At 42.3% G+C, this 12,540-nt stretch overlaps 1 protein-coding gene across 2 annotated transcripts in view; it reads right to left on the bottom strand.

The window, feature by feature from the left end:
- MAGI1 (membrane associated guanylate kinase, WW and PDZ domain containing 1) overlaps nucleotides 1-12,540 on the bottom strand; it is a 574,287-nt gene that overhangs the window by 220,355 nt on the left and 341,392 nt on the right. The gene's annotated exons all lie outside the window — the stretch shown is intronic.

Genomic DNA, 12,540 nt, shown 5'->3' with positions numbered 1-12,540 from the left:
TACAATAACAAAGCATTTAAAGTAGGCTATTACATTAAAAATACGTGCCCCGGGCATTTGCAGACACTATTAGAGAGGGTGCAAATGGCCACAACCTTAAAGAGGACAGTCTCACAATAGGAGACAAATCATAAAACGTTCCTAGACCAGGGATCCAATTGGTGGAAATCTGCCCTATGGATATACTTGCAAAAGTCTGCCAGAACCTCCAGTAGTGTTTATTGCACCGTTTTTATAACAACAAATAAATAAAAGTAAAAACAACAATCCTGGAACAACAACCAGGGGTCATGTAATTAAAGCACAGTTCATCCAAATAGTCACTCCTGTGCGAAAGCTAGATCTTCGTGTGTTGATTCTGGGGGAAATGTGGAAAAGTACATGCTGTCTGAGCCCTTTTGTGTAAAAAGAAAACGAAGAAAAGAAGAGACCACACATTAATGGGAGGAATCATCAGAAAGCTTTTTTAAAACAGTTTCCTTTAGGAAAAAGGTCTTGAATGTGGAAAATAAGAGAGATGTCACTCTTCATTATACAGAGATAGGAATATAGAGATCTCACCATCCTGTGTTGACACTAAACACATACTTCTTTTTATTATTGTTGCTGTTTAAGCAATAGTTAACTGGATGAAGCTATGTGCTTATTTCTTTGTAATTCTCTACACGTAACAGAACAAACATAAAGCTGAAATATATATATATTCTTACAAATATGTGCCATAGAAAAAAGGGTAACTAATTTTTTGAAAGTATAAACACAAATTATCATCTACAGCATCTACAGAAGGCCTGTATATCAACCTAGCAAAGACTTCAGTGACAGCTAAAAATAACAAGGCTCAGATTGTCCTTCCATTTTTAGACAAGATACAAATTAGGTAAGAGCATGTCTAGCCTTAGAGAAACAATGCAGCAATTCAGTGTTCACGTGAGCCACTACATTCATGTCTTCAGACGATAACTTCCCCATGGTCAAAAGAGGAAGTCATGAGGATGACAAGAATAGTTAGGATCATGATATGTCCTACCGAGGGCGGGAAATACTGAACTATATTCTAATGTCAGCTTCAAAACAAGATTCCCTGCTACAGCTGATCACTTTAGAATATACTAACAAAGACCCATCACAACTATTTTGTTTGAGTTGTATTATACCTACAGTTTCAAGTGGCCAAAAAGAGAATATATATATTCAAGTCAATCTTAGGTCATTCAATAAAATACTCAATTACTCATTAAATATTTATTAAATGAAAAAGACAAACACCCCACTCACCTCCCCCTAAAATGGGCACAAGGTTTGATCAGACAAAAGAATATATATGACTGGCTATTAAGTATATGAAAATATATTCAACATGATTAATTATCAGAGAAAGGCAAAGTAAAACCATAATAAGATCCTACTATATACCCACCAAAATGGCAATAATTAAAGACTGACAATCTCAAGTGTTAGCAAGATTGTGTAGTACCAGGAACTGTTCATACACTGCTAGTGGTGTATAAAATGGTTCATTCTCTTGGGAAAACAATTTAGCAGTATCTTCTAAAGTTAAGTCTTGACTAACCAAATGATCCAACAATTCCACTCTTACTTATGCACGCAAAATAAAAACAAGTTCCTGCTACACACACACATACACACACAACTTGCAGTAGATTAATCTTCATAGCAACTTTATCATTATATTATAGGCCCAAATTAGAAACAACTCAAATGTCCATCAACAGGAGAATGAATAATCAAACTGCATTACATTCAAACAATAGGAGGCTACACAAAACGCAAAATACTAGGCAAAAGAAGCTAGACACACACGCACACACACACAAAAACACACAGTACAATTCTACCTTCACAAACAGTTTTAGTAAATGCTAACCACATTTATAGTGACGGAAGGCAGTTTAGTGGTTACTTGAGAGCGGACAAGGACTGGCTGCAAATGGGCATAGATGTAAGATCTATGGAGCATACCAATGTCGGTTTCTTGGCTTTGCAATTGTCCTATAGTCATGTACGATGTTACCTTTGGGGGATCTGGGGGAAGAGTACACTAGACTTCTGCACTTCTTTTTTTTTTTAATCCTCACCTGCGAACATTTTTCCATTTTTTATTCAGATAGAGCAGGAAGGAGAGAGAGAAATATTGATGTGAAAGGGACACATCGAGTGGCCATCACCCACACGACCCAACCAGGGCCGGGGACAAACTGCAGCCAAGGTACATGCCCTTAGCGGGAACCGAACCCAGATCTCTGTAGACCGCAGACCGACGCTCTAACCGCTGAGTCAAACTGGCCAGGGCTGCACTTTTTTTTTTTTTTTTTTTTTAATAACTTCCTGGGCATCCGCAATGATTCCAAAATAAAATGTTCTAAAAGGGGGGAAGCATAAGGAAACTTTTTGGGAGAGATGCCAGTAAAATATATCTCGGTTATGATAGTGATACCACAGGTTTATACTTTTGTCAAAACTTACAGAGCTGTATTATGTAAACGAGTGCATTTTATAGTATGCAAATTATACTGTAATACAATCTATTTCAAATGTTTAAACTTTACATCATTATTGAATGACTATGTGGTGGGCACTGTTCTAAATGCTTAGTTCCAAAATTCCCATTAGAAAATTGAAATGAAAGAAAGAAAGAATAGCCCGGCCGGAGTGGCTCAGTGGTTGAGCATGGACCCTGCACCAGGAGGCTGCCGGTTCCATTCTCAATCAGGGCACGTGCCCAGGTTGTGGGCTGGATCCCCAGTGGGAGAGTGCAGGAGGCAGCTGATGGATGCTTCTCTCCCATCAATGTTTCTCTCTCCCCCACTCTCTCTCCAAAAATCAGTAAAAACATATTAAAAAGAATAAAGCTTGGTAGCTAAGACAGAGAGGCCTGGGTGTAAATCCTGACCCTAGTGTTTATTAGCTGGTGACCCTAAGTGCAGTGCTTAACTTCTGAACTCCACTCTTCTCATCTGCAAAAGCAGAGCCCTGACACTAGTCCCTCACAATGGTCAGGGTTACATGAGACTCAGGCAGTGCTTGGCAACGAGAAACACTGTACGAGTGATGGAGGTGACCACTAGGAGAATACAGAGTGGACAGCTATTCGAGGCAAGAAGGAAAGACCTGGGATCAGTCCAAAGGTGAACTATTTTTAAAAAACTGCAGCTAAACATAAAATCCATCCCATTGGCTTAGAAACAGTGAGAAACAAAATACAGGCCTAGGGAAACTTGGATTATAGAATGTTTCTAGAGTTTCTGAAAGGGAATAAAATTCGACTTGTGCTTAAATGGTCTGGACATGTATAAACTGACTAACAAACATTAAGTACATGATATATTCCAGGCACTGTGCTGGACTTAAGTTCAGGAAATGAAACGAACTGGTGAATCACTGATATTTGATAGTCATTCCTACCTCTAGGTATAAAGCACTCTGGAATTTGACCAAGAGGATAACAGTGTTTACCAGCAAAATCTCTATTACCTAGAATCTAGGGTTTACATTCTACTAAGGAAACCAGAGTCCTAGACATTAAAAAGACACTGACAGGTATCATTTGGACTATGAGCTCCAGAGATGTCTGTGGAATCCAAATGTAAGCAAAATCCCAAAGAAGATTCGGGATACGGTATCTCTTTATCCCATGTGTACCGTAGGTTCATACATGTGGTGCCTATCGAGATAAACCAGGGACTGATAGACGGGAAGGCATTAAGACACAGACACTCTTGGTTCACACTGGAGCCTTACATTAAAACCAGACAAACCAGCCACAGTACATGGCCATCACACTCAAATTCCTCTCTACTGCGGATGTGCGAAAGGGCAGGGTTAACAATGCTGCCCGTTAACATTTACTCTGTGTTCCATAACATTTGTAAGCTAAAAGCCCAACCTTCACATTACATTAAGAATACTGTACTTTTTGGCATATAATCTCAAATTAATTGCCAATTATTTAGGGGACATGTCTATAAATCTCCTAATTGTCCAGGGCAGTGAGCCAACGAAATAATAAATTGAAAGACAGAGTTTGTCATAGCATCTGTACTTTATCTGAAATTAAAGATTTGTTTGCAAATGGAAAAGAAAACACAGGTTAGGAATATGTGGTACTTTTTCCAAGAGAAGGATTCAGAATTTAATTTAAGACAATTTTATAATACGAATGGGAAAAATTGGGCTTAGACTGCCCTAGATTTGCCATTACTTTATATTTTCGTATTTTATCTATCTATCTGGAATTCTGTCTTTTACCTTTAAATCAAAGTATTACTGCTTTTGCCCTGGCCAGTTTGGCTCAGCGGTTGGAGCGTCGGCCTGCGGTACAGAGAGACCCGGGTTCGGTTCCCGCTAAGGGCACGTACCTCGGTTGCAGTTTGTCCCCGGCCCTGGTTGGTCGTGCGGGTGGCAGCCACTCGATGTGTCCCTTTCACGTCGATGTTTCTCTCTCTCTCTCCCTTCCTCTCTCTCCCTCCCGCTCTATCTAAACAAAAAATGGAAAAATGTCCTCGGGTGAGGATAAATATCCTCGACGTGAAGGGGCACATCGAGTGGCTGCCACCCGCACGAACAACCAGGGCCGGGGACAAACTGCAACCGAGGTACGTGCCCTTAGCGGGAACCGAACCCGGGTCTCTCTGTACCGCAGGCCGACGCTCCAACCGCTGAGCCAAACCGGCCAGGGCAAGTATTACTGCTTTTAAAATTCACATTAGTTTACGGAAAGTTAGCCACATCGATTGACTTAATTTGTTATTTTTAATGTTGTATTTCATTTAAAAATATATCAAAATACACTTCTCCTTCACAGACAATCGCCTTTGTTTGTGATAATACAACATTGCTACAATGTTGCTATAATGCCTTTTTTAACAAATGTGTTGATTTTCTCTAGACTGTCTAAATCTGGAAATGGACATAGACGTCTTCAATTTACCTAGATATTGGTTAAATTCTAAAACAGTGGTGCCAATTTACCTTCCACTAACAATTTTTAGAGGTCTTGTTTCCCCACACTCAGGGCAGTATTTGCTATTATTCGTGTATCAGGATCTCTGACACCACCCCCAGATTTGATGCTCACTGTCAGGATTCACAGGACTCAGTACAGAGTTGAACTCACAGCTATGATTTATTATAGCAAAGGGGTGCGAAGCAATACCAGCAAAGGGGAAGGCTCACAGGGCAACAAAGTCCAAAGGCCATCAGGTGCCGGCTTCCCAGATTCCTCTGGAGGGGGTCACACACTTAGTTCCCAGAACAGTAAGTCTTAACAATACCTGTGAAATGTTGCCCATTAGATCCTCAAGGAAGCTCATCAGAAATTCAGGACCCATGGTTTTTATTAGGACCTAGTTGTGTAGGCAGCATCTGCCTGCTTTGAAATAAACTCCATAGACTCCCAGAAGGAAAGCGTATCTTCTGTACAAACAGCTCGAGCACAGTGAGCCACTCTTACTCGCGAAAGGAGAGAACCCTTCTGACACCCAAGTTCCCAGACTCCAGGGAAAAGCCAATTTGCTAAGCAGGTCTTCACATGAACAGTCATTAACTCTTTTCTGCATAGTCCACTGAGTGAAACTGATCTTGAATCTTTTTTATTTATTTTTGTCTTTTATGTTTCCTCCTCTATAACTTCCTGTTTATATTTTGTGCATTTTCCTAATGGGTTGTTTTGTTATTCTTGGTAAGACATTTTTTTATATATTCTGGATATGATTCCTTTATCAATTATTTATGCTGAAAATTTTGCTTGTTATTTAAACATGAAATAATCCCCTAACATAATTGAGGGGTGCCATTTCTCCAACTTTTCTTCTCCTATGCTAGACAGTTTTCTGCTAACTCAACCAGAAGCATCATTTTCAAGGTGATGGGTTTTGAGGGGACTCTGCTTCGTCTGATCCCTGTCTCCCGGGCTAAGGGTCCTGGGGGAGCATGCTAGTCCGCAGAAGTACTCTTCATGGCCAAGAAACTAGGTTTCCAGTGAGAACACTGTTTCTGACCAAGAAGGCAAAACACAACCCTCCCAGAATATCCACCTCTACTAGGGTAAAGAATAGTGTTTCTTTTTTTTTATCCTCACCCGAGTACATTTTTCAGTTTTTCGTTCAGACAGAGTGCGAAGGAGAGAGAGGGAGAGAGAGAGAGAGAGAAACATTGATGTGAGAGAAACACACCAAGTGGCTGCCTCCTGCATGACCCAACCAGGGCCGGGGACAAACTTCAACTGAGGTACGTGCCCTTGGGCGGAGCTGAACCCGGGACTCTCTGGACCGCAGGCCGACACTCTAACCACTGAGCCAAACCTGCCGAGCCAAACCCGCCAGGGCAGAATAGTGTTTCATTACTATTTGAATGTAGACTTTAATACATTTCAAATCTTCAATGTTGAGCAAAACTTGTGCATGAATATTAAGCTAATCACACTTCCAGGGGATTCTGCCTTAGCACACAGTTTCTTCAACAAATGATTTGAGTTGGCCCTGGCCGGTTTGGCTCAGCGGTTAGAGCGTTGGCCTGCGGTCCGGAGAGACCCAGGTTTGGTTCCCGCTAAGGGCATGTACTTCGGTTGCAGTTTGTCCCCGGCTCTGGTTGGTCGTGCGGGTGGCAGCCACTCGATGTGTCCCTTTCATGTCGATATTTCTCTCTCTCTCTCTCTCTTCCTCTCTCTCCCTCCCACTCTATCTGTACAAAAAATGGAAAAATGTCCTCGGGTGAGGATAAAAAAAAAAAAAAAATGATTTGAGCTGTAGGAAGGTCATATTTATTAAGGCATCACCAATGTTTAGCACTGCAGTGAGGCTATTGAGCAAAAAAGACACCTGTAAATTCAGCAGTCTAGATTTAGAAAGAATAATTTTTTAAAACCAAAATTGAAATACAAATCAGCTAGCTGCAGAGTCACTCAAACTCACAATCTGAAATACATTGAAATGAGCTTTTTTGGAAAAAGATGTTTGCTAGTTGCTTCTTTCTAATACATTTTTTTCTCACTGTAAAAATAATAAGAATCATTGGGGAGTCAATGGGTAGTGTTTCCCCAGAGAAAACGAGGAGGTCTCAGGATGGATGTGGTGATGCTGCACAGCAATGTACTCACTGCCCCCAAAATGTAAACTTAAAAATGGCGAAAATGATAACTTTCTTGTTATATGTATTTTACCACAATACAGAAGTAGTATGGGTTAATTAGAATATTTGAAAAGTACGCGAAAGTACAACAGAGAGAGTTAAGATCAACTGTAACTTGATGTGCATCACCGTTAACATGGGGCTGTGCAGGTGAACTTGCAGATCCCTGCCGCACACTGACACTACACGTGGACAGCAGAGAGGTCCACTCACGCCTGCAGAGTCCCTGACATGCGTTAGGAAGGAGACACGGGGCTGGCCTCCGGCAGAGACGGCTGTTAGGATGTGAACTAAGGACCATGTGAGGCTGGCTGGCTCTGCAAAGTGGGGCAAGCACTCTAGGCAGAGGGAACAGTGTGTGCAAATGGCTCGGAAACAGAAGAGCGGCCTGCGTGTTGGAGAAGCAGTGGGAAGCGCAGACAGGGGTGGCGCACACAGACGCAACAGCAGAGGAAGCGGTGACGCTGTGCCCCACGGGCCTGATAAAGAGTTTGCATTGAGTCTAAGCTCAGGAAGAATCCACGGAAGGGATTTTAGTCAGGGAGGCGGGAAGGCTTGGTCTACATTCGGAGATGACTTTGCAGCTGTGCAACGGGTCAGGCACAGAGGCAGGGGGCAGGATGAAGACAGTGGAGCTGACCACAGGAGCCCAGAAGTGGCCTGGACAAGGAAGTGTCACTGCCGGGAAGAGGGGCAGGAGGGGACAGACAAGAGATTCACTTAAAGCTTGAACTGATCAGGTTTGCTGATTTGATGGAGGAAGACAGCACAGGCAAGGGAGGAGTCAAAATGAATCCGACGTCTAGAGTTCCTATTACATTTAAGATGATAGGACCATGCCATATATATGGGTTTGTATCCACGTCTAGCATGTAATTCATAACATTTCTGATATACTACTCATGTTAAGAGATATTAGCTATGTAGTAGCTTATCTTCACATTCCATCACAACCCATTTAACCATTACCAATTACTAAGCATATCCAATGCGTTACTGGGATTATTTTCCTTGCATAAAAGTTACCTGTCTTTCTGAGTATTTTCTCATGATTCCTGAAATGAAACTATCAAAACCAAAAGCATAAAAATGTCTAAGGCTTTTGATACAAATTCTCTCTAGAAAATTTTATCAGTTTTTCTTCATCCAGCTTGATTCTAAGTGGCCCCAAAGTGGCAGTGTGGATTCATCATAATATTATCAGTTTTGTGTTAATAGACATTTAGATATATTTGCTTTAAAAAAAAGTACTAGACAATGCTGTAATTAAAATCTTGAATATGAATTTTTGCTGAAATTTCCTAAAAGAAGAATTACTAGAATAGTAAGTGTAAACATTATTTTAAAGATCCTTGTTACACAGTGACACACTGCTTGCCAGAAAGCTCGCACCAGGTTCCACTAAAAGCTAAAAGGGATACAATGTCACCACCCGGCGCTGTGGCTCGCTGGCTGAGCATTGACCCATGCACCAAGAGGTCACCAGTTCGATTCCCGGTCAGGGCACATGCCCAGGTTGTAAGCCAAATGCTCAGTGGGGGCATGCAGGAGGCTGCCAATTGATGTTCTCCCTCATTGATGTTTCTCTCTCTCTCTCCCTCTTCCTTCCTCTCTCTAAAAGTCAATAAAGGAAAAGTATTTAAAATAAATGAAGTATAATATTACTAATCTGACAATTACTGTGTCAAATGAGAATGATGTTTAAAATTTTCTACCCATACTTCAAATAGATGTCAACACTGTATTAGTAAGACACATGGATGGTCAACTGTGTTTTCTTTCATTTTGAGAAACTGCTGTTTCCAGAAAGAAAATTAATTTGGAGAATGGCCTGTTGAGAAATCATGAATGAAATTCCATTATCATATATATTTAAGAAATAATAAAAAAAGAGACAAACTAAAAAGCCCTTGCCTCTTCTTCTTCTTCTTTTTTTTTAATCCTCACCCGATGACATTTTTTGATATTTTGTTCAGATAGAGTGGGAGGGAGAGAGAGAGGGAGAAACATCACGTGAAAGGGACACATCGAATGGCTGCCACACATCGAGTGACTCAACCAGGGCCGGGGACAAACTGCAACCGAGGTACATGCCCTTAGCGGGAACCAAACCCAGGTCTCTCTGGACCACAGGTCGACGCTCTAACTGCTGAGCCAAACCGGCCAGGGCAAAGCCCTTGCTTCTTAAAAAACACACAAATTGGGAACAGGGAACAACACTCAATATGCCAGTTCCTTGTAGAATTACATCCAAGCCCACTTCTCCCAAATGACAGGAAAGCATTGGTCTAGATCAGCAGTCTGCAAAATTTTTCTGTGGGAACACATCTGGAAACTGTCCAACTAAACTTGCCTTTGTAGTATGAAAGCAGCCACAGACTATATGTTAACAAGGTTATTTTCCAATAAAACTTTATTTACAAAAACATGCAGCGTATTTGGCCCATTGGCCACAGTTTGCTAATTCCTGGCCTAGACACTGGCCCTGCATCTCCAGGTGAGCAATTCTCCTTAAGCAATTCTTGGGGGCAGGTGGAAGGTATTCATTGTTTCCAAGGTTAGCCTAAGCAGCATAACCCAGAAACTTATTAAATGCAAATTTTGGGGATCCTTCCCAGACTTACTCAATCAGAATCTCTGAGGGTCAGGTTCATCAATCTATGTTTTAACAAGCCTCCCAGGTGATCCTAATAGATGCTGAAGTTTGGGAACCAAAGGTCTAAGCCACAGCAAAGCCCCTAACAAAATCTGGGCAGCCAGGCTCTGAGAATGCACCTATTTCCCAGTTTCCCACAAATGTTCTCCATCTCTGGCCAACCCCAATACTGCCACTCCCCTACTGGGTTAATAATAACACCGTATAGTAACAGGTACAGTGGAAATGACTCCAGGCAGGTGGTACCAAATCACACATGCAGAGACTAAATCCGTTCCCTAGTGTATACAGTCATTCTTTCAGTCATGTTTCTGTAAAACTCAAATAACATTAAAAAGAAAATGTGTGGCAAGTCTGTGATATAAAACAGAGGCTGCAGGTCAGATGTGTGTGTGCTGATGAAGCTCTAAAAACTACTATTGACCTTGAACTCCCCACACGGACAAGCACAGAACGTCTTGCTGGTACTTGAGGACATTTGCTTTATTATTATCTCCTTACTGCCTTCTCTGTTTCTTTTCTCACAGAGAATCTTCTTATAATAAACTCATCCCACAGTGAGAAGAAATCTGAATTAAGCACAAAAATAAAAGTAGCATGTAATTCCATCATCTCTATTTTTTTCTCATTATTTCCAGCTTAACTAGGAGAGTAAAATAATACCCGTTCAAAAGTGATGAAATGAACTATTTACACAGAGAAAGAGAAAGCAATGTTGGCAAAGTGACAGGGCTGCAATGAGTTCGTGTCCAGCCCTCATCAACAGACAGCTGCGTGGCCGCACGTCAAGCCAGGCAGGTGTCTCTACTCTCAGGCCTCGAGTGGAGTCTGGAGACCTGTGCCTGGGAGCGTGCGCGTCGGCGTGTGCACATGTGCGCGCCCTTCCAGGAAACACTAAACGTTTAAGAAGACACCACTGGGATCTAAAACAACTCTGCTCAGGTGACCTGCTGGACTCCAGTGAAGACAGTGAACATTTCTTGAGCACTTCTGACGAACCAGACACTGTGCTAAGCCATAATTTTACAATCTTCACTCCAACCCAGTCAGCTTGGTTGCAGTCCCATTTTACAGAAGAATAAACTGAGGCTTGCAGATTGCCCCAGCACCCAGGTAATTTGGCAAAATGGTGGTTGGATAAATGCAGAAAAGATGGAATGGAGATGTCAAGATGTGAATAGCTGGTCTGTCTTGGTGATGGGAATGTACATTATGCTGTTATTTCGATGGCAGTATGGGTTTGAATTAATAAAATTGTTTTCATATACACCATGCCACTAGAAAACATCTGTGTGAATCTCAATATAAACACCAAAGACTGACTTCCCATCTAAACTGCCACATTGTAACGTCGTCCCGATATCCTTCTCCATGACCAACATTTGCAGAAAACAAAGCACTGGCCTCCAAAGAACTCGGCCAGGGCTCCTCCCCAGAAACCAGGACCTGCACTACTGGGCCTCGGGACAGTGCTGACAAATAAGCTGTTGGCCCTGTGTTTATGCAAATGAAAGCTGAGATGCTGCTGACATTCCAGAGCCCAGAACATCCACAGTAATTAAGGCAGCTGTTGCCCTACCCACCCAGCCTCACCCTCATCTATTCTCAGACAGCAGTGGATAATGTGGGTCACAAACTATTCTGATATGGTCTGATATCACTCACACGGCAGCAGGCTGGGGCCAGGGCTCCAGGCACTCTGACTCAAACTGGGAAATCTCATACAAAAAGGGCAACAGTTAGGGACGCCACTCGAACTCCTGCTGGACTTGTGAGCTCAGGGTCCGCCCGCAACATCCATGTCATGTGATGGGTCTGAAGAAGGCGAGACTATTGCCCCTCAGCAGAGCATCCTATGGGAACCTACTCTTTGCACCCATCTTTAAATATCTTTCAAAGGTTGAAACAAAAGAGAGAACCACATGGTCCGGGACGGGCAAGGGCGGAGAGAAAATCACCCGTGGCATCGCGGGGCAGAGAGCAGAGGCCACGGTGTCTGGTAAGATCAGACACGGAACACTAGCTTTCGCAGCCTGTAAGACCTAGGTTCCAACTCTCAACTCTGCTTTTTTCAGCAGGAAATCGGTCTTAAATAATATGTACATGACGGCATGGCTGTGTTCTAATAAAACGTTATTACAAAAACAGGCAGGGGGACAGATTTGGCCCACAAACTGTCCTGTGCCACCCCCTGTTCTAGAGGATTGTGTCTCTCTCAAAAAACATGATACAGTTTCCCAATATTGCCAAAGGGGAGAAGGGTTGTGTGTGTGTGTGTGTGTGTGTGTGTGTGTAGGGAGCTTTGGGTGTGAAAACCATTCCTTAAGAAAAGGAGTAGGAAAGTGAGACATGAGTCTGCACTGATGAGACTTTCACAGAAATGCTGAACAGGTTAAAAAAAAACCCATCCCCACCTTGCTGGTGTGGTTCAGTGGACTGAGCACTGTCCCATGGACAAGAGGTTCAATTCCCAGTCACGGCACATGCCCGGGGTAGTAGGGGGCATGCAGGAGGCAACAGATGGATGTATCTCTTTCACATCGACGTTCTCTCTCTCTCTCTCTCTCTAAAAATAAAATAAAATAAAAACACCCCATCCCCACATCCTCTAGAAAGTAGAGTAATTTTACATATTTAAAGACCTGGATAGCCTTCGGAGAAATTTATCAAAGGATTCCTAGAATAAAGTCTGTTACTGGTATCAATCTCCAGTTTATACAAATACAGAGTAGGAA

This window comes from Molossus molossus, unplaced genomic scaffold (genome assembly GCF_014108415.1).
Source record: "Molossus molossus isolate mMolMol1 unplaced genomic scaffold, mMolMol1.p scaffold_m16_p_18, whole genome shotgun sequence".
NCBI classification, from domain to species: domain Eukaryota; kingdom Metazoa; phylum Chordata; class Mammalia; order Chiroptera; family Molossidae; genus Molossus; species Molossus molossus.
The sequence above is the reverse complement of the archived record's forward strand: the minus strand, read 5'-3'. Positions and strand labels throughout refer to the sequence as shown.